The following is a 12109-nucleotide window of genomic DNA, read 5'->3' on the forward strand; positions in this document are numbered from 1 at the left end:
TTTAGAGTCTCTATGGCTAAGAATTTGGGTATATTAATAGCAGTGTGTTTGATGGCTGGTTCAAGTTTTGTGTTGTTCTCAAAGCCTAACAGCTCTCCTATAGTACCCAGATTCACTGTTTCTGTGGCAGATACAATCTCTACTCTGTGAGTGACAGAATTTTGACTTAACACTACACCTCTGGGTAATTGAGCATTTAGAGTGGACAGATTATACTGCCCTGGAGTGATGACAATTTTTTCATCCCCTACTGCAATTGTATTGTTGTGGTGTGTAATATTGGGGATCACGTACATGCCATAAAATGCCCTGAGAGCTATTGTTTAGGGATACACTATGTCATCATGCAATTTGAGTTTCAATATTGAATTTTGGCTGGTGAGATGGAATACCCCCATGATGTTTTAAATACCACAAGGCTTTTTGAAAATCTTCAATTGATGGTTTATTTATTTGAGACATGTATCTAAGAACAGATAAACACAAATGTCCGCAATTAACATCTTTGAAGTTTTGAACACGGGCATTATTGTAATAAAGATTAGATGAATTTAGATATTTTATTAAATTTTCAGGTGGAACACCTCCAAATGAATCAAACACAAATGCATCATTGTTTAAATATTTAAGATAACAAATCCAGTGAGTGCCCTGATTTTTGAACTTATCCAAATTAACAATGCCACACTCTTTGTTGAGTGGTTGTTCTGGTAAAGAATCAGACATGTACACACCTCTAAAATGTTTGATGCCCAGTGGCTTGATTAAAGCTTCAATATCTTGGTTTGTAAGCGGCTCTTGTTTTTTTTAAACTTATTCATGGCTCTCTTAACACCTTTGCCTTGTTTCTCCATTGCCAGGTTAGGGCGCCTTTGCTCATCTAATTCTGCCCTATTCTTCTTGGCATCTATTACTGTTTTTGCTATGGCGGCTGATCCCCCAGCCAAGCTCCCCACAGCCCCGAGAGCAGCTAAGATGGCAGGGATGGTAAATATGAATCCCCCCACATGTGATTTTTTTCTTGATTGCTGTAATTTTTTTAATTGGGGGGTACTAAGCAACAATTTCATACCATGCCCCTTTGCAATACAAGAATTTTATTTCTTACGCTGCTTTTTGGTCAAAAGACTGTCAATAGTTTTAAGAGATTTGAGACCTGCATAAGGTATTTGATACATAACACCCTTGGCCTTCATTGTAGGTTTATTATATACATATTCACAACCCCCACCCCAATTTTTGTTTGGTGCTCATAGCTATGGTGGTTCCCAATGCTGCTATTTTTTCACTTAAAGAAGCATCTTTGCTTACAAATCTGCCAAATGCAGCCTCTTCTAATTTCTTGTCTGCAACATGTCTCTTGTCAAGATCAAAATGTGTGTTGTATGCTATGTCATGGTCTCTACAAGCAGCATCTAAGGGATTAACACCAGGATCCCCTCTGTTTAATCTATGATCCAGTTTTGTGCCTGGACCACAATACTGATAGCCTGGAATATGTAGTTCAAATGGCAGTTTGTTTATAATGTCATTAACAAGGCCCCGACACTCAGAAATATTCCAAAATTTAGGTGGTAGAGTATTAATAATTTTTATGAGATATCCAATCCCCTTAGTGTCATTCACTATAAAATTAGACAATTTTGTGCTTATCATGTCCATAATTCCAAACTTTTCATTGTAAAAATTGTGGTTCCCAGCATTTTCCTCCCCAGCTATCACCAATAACCTATCTACAAGTTTCCTGACATCATCAACCCACACAAATTCTTTGGGCAGAGTGTTGTATTGTTTGATTCCACTGCCAGTCTTGATTTGTGTCCATATGGGCTTGATTAAATTGTTGTATTTTGCCCCACTGCTCGACTTGACTCTTTTTTGTGTGGGATCATTGTTCTGGTATAGAGCATCTGATTTTATTAATATTTCTTTGTAATCCTCATAATCTTGATCTGTATAGCTGCCAGGCCTTTTCCTAGTCATCAATTCCCACAATCCAGGTGTTCCGGAGTACTTAACAAAAGCACCTTTTTCTCCAAGTCGAGATTCTGAATATACAATTATATCATCTCCCATAAATGTTACTCTGAAATTGCCAATTCTATGTATGATGCTGCCATCAAGCTCTGTGTCAGCATATAAGCCAAATACCTCATCTTTATTGTCTTTAGGTGTGGTTAAATATTTTTGAGCAAGAAGACCCAATTCAATAGGATCCTGACTAGCCTCAATTCTTCTAGGAGCAACAGGACTAGGTGTATGAATACTGGAAAGTGGGGTGAATGGATAATCTAATATGTTCCTAGCAGCTACAGGTACAAGCTCTGTGAGCAAATTTTGATTTTGCTCTGTAACAGTTTTGATATTCTTACCTAAATTATTAATAGCATCAATTACAGGCTGTTCTGTTTGTTTGTGTTTTTCATAAATTCCACGGTTCTCTGATTTCCTCCCTTAAATCTTTTTACAAGATAATCTCTTAACTTAAGATCATCAATGATTGGCCTTTTCATGGTTATTTATATATGTTTCAATGTCTAAAAAATTGTTGATTTTATTTCTGTATTTGCCACTATTGGGTGTTCTTGTCATATCAATTGTAACAAACCCATAACTGTCCTGGCTCCAGCACTTGCTGCAAAATTTAGAAAAATCATTGTAGCTCAAGTCCCCACCTACATATTCATCATGTATGTGTTTGAGGTTGGTATGATCTTGATGAAACACACATATAAAATTGCTGTTGTCCCGGATCAGTTGCTTGGGTATTTTTGAAAAAGTCTGTGCCAGGTAGAAGCAATCAATGTTTTTGTGCCGGCCCTGTGTAAAAAAGTTTCTAACCTTGTTTTGATTATCCAATATAATGTCATCAAACACAACAACAGAATTATCGAGACATTCATCAAGTGGCTTAACATCTGGTTCAAAAGTGGCAATATCCAATCCATCATATAGCTTTATCAGCTGCTGATATTTTAATTGTTCCAAGCTCTTAGAGAAGATATACAAGTGCCTGTTTTTCCAGTCTAACCAGTTGGGTGCCAATAAAAAATTATCAACCATTAGTGTAGTTTTACCACAAGCAGATGGCCCAACAATAAGACACCTAATATTATCAGGTAGCAATTTTCCATTTCTCTTATTCTGCTGTTCAGGTTCTGGCAGCCTTTTTATAACATCCCAGGTGTTCATATTATTATTTTGTTTGCATCGATCCAGCTGTGTTCTGGAAGTCCTAGCCATTTGACAAATAACTTGTTGCCTTTTCTGCGGATGATTTTTTCTATGAGATATGTGTCAGGCTGTTTAGTTTTGCTGAGCTCTTGTTCATAGAACCTGCCTTTGAGAATTTCTCCTCGGTGATCCTTTATTATATATGTGTTGAGGGTCCCGGGTTTAACTTGAACCACTGTAAATAATTCAGGGCTCCAGTTTCTTGTAAAGCCTCTCTTGAATAAGTGCTTATATTTGCTGATTCTTACTTGATCACCAATCTTGTATTTGGCTTTTCTTGTTGTTGACTGGTATTTAGGATAATAAACAGTTCTGATCAATTTTTGCTCATCAGATGAAGTTACTTCAGAGGGTTTCATGTTGATTGTGGAATGGACCGAGTTGTTATATTTATGTAGAAGTTCTGGAAGAATATTAATCCATTTATAATTACCTTGAAGTGTAAATTGTTTATACATAAGATTTTTTAAGGTTCTGTTGAATCTCTCTACAATTGAGGCCTTGAGGTCACTGTAACTCGAATAATGTTGTATTGCCTGGCTTTTAATAAATTGTTGAAACACTGAATTATAAAATTCTTTGCCATTATCTGTTTGCAAATAGCGCGGGGATCTTCCACTCTGATTGATGATTGTTCTAAAAGCTTCTGTAACACATTTTCCAGTCTTGGATTTGAGTGGCACAGCCCAGGCAAATTTTGAAAATGTGTCTATGATAGTGAGAAGATACTTGTAGCCCTTGTTGATTTTGTCTAAGTTTTTCAACTGCCCACTTGCCATTTCAATCAAGTCGCTCTGCCATAAATCATCTATGCCCTTTGTGACTACTGGGAGTCTCTTAAAATTATGTCGGGCTTGTCTGTGTAATTCATCAACAATAATTTGTCTAGACATAATATGTAAACAAGAATATTGCAACTATGGGGTGTTCAGCAGCTGAGACTGCAGGATTTTCTAAATATAATTTGTCCCCTATTTGTATTTTAAATTCCAGAGAGCCATCATCTTCCGCATAGGTTGTTTCTAATGTATTGGGATCTGTAAAATCCTCCAATTCTACACTGGTGATTTTCGCTTTGTTATCAGCATTTGTTATTGATAAGGTGGGGTAGTGGTGTGCCTGTGGCTGAAGCCAATATTTGATTTTGATTGGTCTCAATGTGCCCCCAACAAAAAATTGGTAATAAAATTGTGCAGGGGACAGCATATATATTTTGCCACCTGGTGTAAATGGAGAATCATATTCTTTATTGGGGATGCTGTACAATTCAAGAATTACTGTATGTTTAGGATTTTCAATTATGCCTGTTATTTCTTTTTCTGCTGTGAGCAATCTGCTTGTTACAGATTCAAAGTGCTCATTGATAGTCCTAACAATCTCATCGTGCCAAGGCTTGATTCTTATGTCAACAGCAAGTTTTTTGTATTGTTGCACAATTTCTTGGAGCTGGGTGGCAAAAACAGACAAAGCATTTGCTTGATTGGATTCCATGGTCCCTAGCTGTTGCTTGATATTAGCTACAATTTGTTGCAAATTTTCAACAACTGCCAATTTTGAATTTTGAGCAGTAAGATCATGGACCTGTCTTCTGATATCCTCAAACAGGGCATGCAGTTCATTAATATGTTGATTGGTTGGTAGAGTAGCCACTGTCTGAGTAAGTTGTTTGATCTCTGCCTGGATATTCTTGATATCTTCTGATTTCAATATCCTATTCACTGCCCTCTTAATATTTTTAAGTTCCTGTGATGTGGGAAGATTTGATACTGTATTTTGCAAAAATTCAAGTGCCAATTTCACATTGTTTAATTCAGAAGCATCAGCCACATTTTGCATAGCATTTTGGAGCAGGGCTATATCTGCCTGAGTGGGTGTGGATTGTTGTATAGTTTCAAGTTTTGTTTGGATATCATCTATCAAATGATGAAAATGAGATAGTTCAGATTCAGTGTTGAGGTTTTCAAGCTTTGTGATTTGTTGCTGGACACTGACAAGGGTATCTACAATACCGGGCAGGCGGGATTCTAGTACATTTGCCAAATCACTTTGCACTGCTGCTATTGTACCTTCAAGATGGGTTATGGAACTTTGAATTTTTCCAAAATCTTCATATGTTTCAAGTTGCAGCTTAATATTTGCTACACTCCGAGTTATTGCACTTAAAGCATCAGAAGAGGGCAAGTTGTTCATAAAATTTTCAAGTGTCTCAATTTTTTCTTTAACCTCGGCTATGGCATTGTTCAGAGGATCCAGATTAGGTATTTGGAGTGACTGAATCTGTTCCTTTAGAGTGGAAATCACGAGATCAAAATCTTCTTGTGATTTTATGCTTTTGACAATTGTTTGGAGCTGTGCCTGGACATTATTTATCTGTTCTTCCAATTGTTGTTTCAATTGCTCAGAGTTGTTAGCCTGGGTCTTAAATTTGGCTTGAAGAGCTGCTACAGCCTCTTCTAAACTTTGAAAATTATCGAATGTAGCCAAATCAGTATATTTCTGAAGCAGCAATTTGAGTTCAGAATCAATTTTAAGAAGAGGGTCCATGCATTGTGATTGTAAATTTGTAATTTCTAATTGAAGGCTGGCATTGAGTGTTGTTTGTAAAGCTTGTAAATCACTTCTTAATTTCTTGACTCTGACATCAAGCATCAAAATCTCATCACTGTGATCTTCATGTCTTGTTTGGCCAAAAATATCATTAGGCATTTTGTTTAGTAGTTATTTATTATAGAATATTTGATTCTTAATTCTATAAAAAAAGGTATAAGCTTGTCAAAAGATCCAGGGACCTCAATATATAAGCAGTCACCAGCAGAAACAGTATAAACAGTGCCAGAAATCATGTTTGAGTGCTTAATTCTATAAATATTTCTCCCTACTGAAATTTTAACATCACCCTCAGGTGTTGTAATAAATTGCAGTTGCCCACCTACAGGTAATTGGTAATGATTTAAATTATTGTTAAATATGTACAATATTTTGCCTGTTTCATCATCAACATCTGTAAGTATGCTGTTCAGATGAATAATTAACAAGCCACTTAGTTTAGACAGCATATCAGAAGAGGGTTGTGGTGTTGGCAGCTCCATAATAGCCCGTTTTTTGAACCCAAATAAGTTCATAGGCATGTTTATTTATTTCAAATCATGCTCTGTAATTGGGCATTGATCCCCATTTTTCAAATCACAATGCCCCCATGGTAAAGTATGTATGCCACATGATAAAATGCATCTCTTATCATCATGTGGGTCCAGAGCCACTTTTCTTACAACATTTGAAGTCAATAAGTGATCCACACTCTGAATTCTGGATTCTGATGTTCTGATTAAATTTTTATAATCTTCAAATTCAAGCTCTTTTTCAACAGTTACTTTGCCAATACCCTTGGCTTTTTTGACAACAGCACTACATGTTTTAAAACTATACATCTTGGCACTTAACCCAGCAAATTCCACAATAACATCACCAAGTGTCTCATCTTTTAACTTGCCGGGCACCTTTTTGTTGTGGTGGTGTTGAATCTTTGTATGTTCACTGGTGTGAACAATTTAAACAATTCAGGCTGGGACATATCTTGATATACATCTTCTGTTTTAATATCAAGAATAAAACTATCCGTGTCCATGTACATCAATTTTACATTATCACCATAAAAAGGTTTCAACACATCATAATACAATATTAACATATGTAATTTGGCCAAATCCAATATTGCAGCCCCTACATAAATAGGTTTATCAAACTTAATCTTTATTTTTTTCATGTTGAAAAGTGCCATATTTTCATCATAAATTCTTCTATAATTGAAATTAGGCTTTGCAACCAATTTTTTGCTCAGGCTGGGGTCAGTAATTATTTTAACATCGGTATGTTTTCTGACATTTTCAATAGTTTTGCCATACACAGAATTAACCATCAATTTAAACAAGGCCTTATCAAATTGGCTCTTTGCAGATGTTCGAAGCTCTGTATTTGTATTAATGTATGGTTTCAACCATTTTGAGTGCCTGAACCTCAAAACTTTGCCAAGTTTGGTCACTTGGACACCATGTCTCATCAGGAACTGGAGGTTTTTGTAATATATGACATAGCCCTGTTTTGGCTCCAGAGTCATCATGAGCTTCTTCTGTTTAGAGCCAGGTGAGCACTGAACCTCGGGAATTGGGGGCAGATCAGAAAATGTATTGTGTAAATCATCAGGAATTGTCAGATCAACCTCTAAGAAGAGGCCATAGTCACTGTCATCAAAGTCCTGAAGATCCTCAATATTAAAATCTTCGACCCATTCAAGCCCTGCATATGGCAGTTTTTGAATCATGGCATAAGCATAGAGGCTGTTGGCATCCATATACACTATATAATTTGATGGCCGTGCTGGATCATAATCAGGCATATATTTGTTATTTGCTCTGGCCTATCTCTGAGAACATTGCACCATCCCCCCTCTTATACCTTTCTCCATAAACAGATACTTATTTTGATCTTGGATCAGATCCAATTGCTTTTTGGTGTTGAAAAACATTGCAGCCCATGCTAGGGCCGGGGCACTGAAAAAATATATTGGGTCCAGTTTATAATTTTGCATAGAAGATTTTCTGAATGCCTGCATTATATCAGCTAAGAGAGTCACATCAAGTTTTAAATATGCCATGTGATAATCACCAAATGTCTGGTATTTTAAATTGTTCCACATCAATTGGGCATGGTGATAATCATCATCATTGATTCCAGATCCTCTGATTTTTCTGTAAAACTCTTCTTGTGGTGGCAGAGAACACTCATCAAATTTAGAAAAATCTGTAACATAATCATATGGATATACACCCTTCCGCCTAATTAATTTCAGGTCCTGATTTGGAAACAATGCACGTGTGATTTTGAATTGATCATCAGATAATTGAGTGGCCAGTGTGGCCAGGCTAGCAAATAAAATTCTGTAAGAATCAAGAAATCTTATGTGAATAGGAACACCATTAACTTTAATTATTTTGCTAATGGATATATATTTCTCATCATTTTCAGCTAAAATATTTAAATTCTGCTTGTCAAACCCCTCATATCTGATCAGATGATGTAAATCATAATTGGATGCTCCATGGCAAAATATGGGGACAAATCTTGGTCTCTTGATCTGAATATTACAGCTATTACACATGGCCATTAAGAATTTACCATCTGTATGAGAATGGTGTTTCACCTTGATATTTGTATCTGAAAATTCAGAATCACATACCGGGCATTTTTCTGCATTGTTGAAATCTTCAATCTGTTTCTCTGTTAAAGGCAACATGGGTTTTGATTTTAATAAGACATTAGATGCTATGTCACGGCACTCATTTTCTATTTTATGTGCAAATATTTTGATGGCATCTGGCCCCAAGTATGAATCTTTTTTAGTAACAACACCATCCTGTACAACCACATAACAAAAACTGGAAGGTTCATGTAGCTGGTATGGTGTAATTGAAGATTCTTCAGGATCTGGATTGCAGGATGCAAGAGATTTGAGAATTGATTCAAAATCACAAACAATATATGCTGGGTGTTCCAACAAGGCTTCAAATTTTTTGAATTTGCAATTTTCACTTGGATTAGGCATCACCATATGAACAGGTTTATGGTTCCCACAGTATTTCAGATGCTCAATTAACTTGTTTTTGGCAATTTCTGCATTTTTTTCCCGAAACCCATTCACCATTTTTTGACCATCAAGTACAGTTAAACATCTTCTGCACAACTTAAATATTCTATTGGATTTATCTAGTTGTGTTCTCACTAAAGCTTCAAGATTATGTATCAGAGTGTAATGATATGTGCCATCCCCTTCAATTAAGAGCAAATCAATCGGAATAGCAGATTCATCATCAAATATACTGATTCTGAGAGGTTCTATCGGGCAATTGCCAGTGGAACAAATAAATACATTAATAGATAATTGTTTGCCATTAATATCCCGGGCCTTTTTTTCAAATATATCAATATTCTGAACAGACATTGGATATTCTAAACCCTCCATTGCATCGTCAAAAAAATGTTCATGTTGTTTGTAATAAGTTATTCTCTCAGGATGCCTTGAAACTAGAAACAAAGCAGCTAATATACACCACAAAAAGCATTTATCATCATTATTTTCAATATTAACCACGGCTCTTCTGTTTTTAATATTGGCAGGTAATGGCAGATATGTAGATCCTTGTAATGGGCTGAATTCAGAAATATTAACATAGAGCTTGTGTGAAGAACCGCATAGGCTCCATCCTGACTCTTTTGCTGCAAATTCAGAGTGTTTAATGTTCAATTGATCTATTAAACTGCTTATTATTCTGTCTAAATTTGCATTTGAATATACAGGTACAGTTTCTGTTATGTGGGGCTGTGTAAATTTTGTGCCGTTTGGCTTCTTATATTGTGTATACAATTTGAGGGACAGCTTATAAGAACCATTTTGTGCATTAAGAATTGCCTGCAGATCAGGATTTACACTGCTCAAAAAATTCTCAATACCACATCTTGGCTCTGATACAAACCGATAATCTCTTAATTGGCTATTAAAACTGCTATGAATGGGTTCATAGCGTGGCTGTTTTGCTGCTCTGGCATTAAGAGGTGCTTCATGCTTTCTTTTCAGACCAGATGTGGATGGTTGTGGGGGCAATATTGATGACTGTGCAGAACAAGTATCTTTATGTGTATATGTGAAGTATTGCATGCTATATTTTCTATTGCATTTGGGGCAAATTTTTGTGGGAGTTCTGTATTTGTTTCGGTTACAAATCTTTTGGTGTCTGGCCCAATTAGAGCTAAATATATTTTTATTGCACTGATTGCAATATTTTTGACTTGGCATTTTTATTATTGTTTATTATATACAATTTCCTGGCTTTCAATTCAAAACTTTATACTGAATAAAAAATATCAGTTGGGTTCAGCTGTATGATTTGTGTGTGTGTGTATGTGTGTTAATATTTTTGGCTTTGGTATTTATATAAAATTTCCTGGGGTTCAATTCAAAACTCTATGCTTATTATAACAGGTTGTAAAGCCAATAGCTTACAAGTGGAAAAAAAAATATTCATTCACACTGACCTAGTACAAATACCTGCACAGACATGCATGTCTAGAATGGCAATAACCTTGTTATGTATTAATTTTTGTATAACAGGCTGGGACAAATATAAGCTTGACTCTAAATATGAGTGGATTACAACAAATATCAGATTTTATATTGTTCAATATGAATATTTAAACCAAACAGGCCTGTAAGTATGAGAAGCACTGTATCAACACATCTGTTCTCCTCAACCACTCTCACAATACTGGCTGATGCAATACTCGGGAATTTCTGTAAGTACTGGCGCTGAGGAGAACATGCAAAGCAAAAAATCAATACTACCGTCTCGGGAATTGCACATACTAACACAGAGGGGAATTACTTGAAACATGCAAACATATAATATAAGAAATGAGAGAATCACGGAGCAATTCTAGAGAGTCTCTGCATATTACATTGTTTTAATATTGGATATGCAAGTTGAGGCTGGGGTCCAATTAAACTTAAACTGGAAGTAAATATGTGTATGTATGTATGGGTTTTTGGCTTAATTTCAGGTGTAGCCAAAAAATATCAATTTTTGACAAGTTTATGGACAAAAATCTGGCTGATGCAACTTTTGTAAGTATGGGCAAATCAATCTGAGGGGCTCTTCCTTTCACAAAAAATTCCCGAGGGCATTTTTACAAAAATCTTGGATTAGACAGGGTTCCACACTTGAGCAAAAAGCTCATATGCTCATGTTGAGCTTGTTTTAAGTGTAAGCAAATCTGCTGGAGGGGGGCTCTTCCTTTCCTGGGTTTATTATAGCATCAAATATACTACTTGCAACAACAAGAAGAAAATCATAAAAAAATAAAAATCAACGGTCGTGAGAATCTAAAAAATAAAATTTGATTTTTTTTTCAAACGTCTGACAAGCATATATAAAATAACCATTAGAACAAAAAGTGAGTGTTATAAAAGTGGATAGTCTCAAGCGGGTGACGGCAAGAAAACTACCAGAACCGAACGTATAGGCTGAAAATTCAACGTTTCCAACGTATATAGAAAAATGTCAAAACGTCAATTTCAAGAAGACGAAAATCTCAAGCTTCGCGATTACATCGCGAAACGCTTCAAAGGTTGGAAATCTGAGAATCGCGGATTCTACGAAGAGAAGAAGCGTCAGGATCAACCTGTGATCGACGCCATCAGCGGTCTAGGTAGAGAAATTAAAAGTGTCACGGAACAAAAAAAAAAATTGATCAACGAACTCGTACCATTCGCAGCTAAAAGTTACGCTGTACCCACGCCCATTTCGAGCATTTCTTCGACGCCGTTCGAACTGAAGGAAGTACCGGCACGACGTCAAGCCATAAGCAGTACCTCTTCGTCTTCGGATAAGATCGATTTGGGACCTTTGGCACGAGACTACCTGAGCACAGGGAAATTCGACAAGGATGAAGTGTTCGGATTGTATCCGAGCATGGAAACCAACGAGGGTGTGATTTGGAAGATTGGGAAATCGAAAGTCACCTTCGAAGGCAACGACATTAAAGTTAATTTAGGCGAGAAGAACAGTTGGACCAGGTATCCGGGTACGGTGGGACTGTGGGAACTCGTTGCCAAAAAGCAGCCGAAAGATTACACGGACGAAGATTACCAGAGTTACAGGGAAATTCTAATCATGACGGATGCCATGTACCAGAACAACGATGCCTCGCAGAATAGGGTGAAATCGAGCAGCGGTGAGAAGTACAGGAATCTCATCAAACCGATTTGGAACGAGGTGAAGAGTGGAAGCGGCGTCAAACGCTACAACACGTTACCCAAAGAATTCGT

This window comes from Lepisma saccharinum, chromosome 24, assembly GCF_977018435.1.
Source record: "Lepisma saccharinum chromosome 24, izLepSacc3.1, whole genome shotgun sequence".
Lineage (NCBI taxonomy): Eukaryota > Metazoa > Arthropoda > Insecta > Zygentoma > Lepismatidae > Lepisma > Lepisma saccharinum.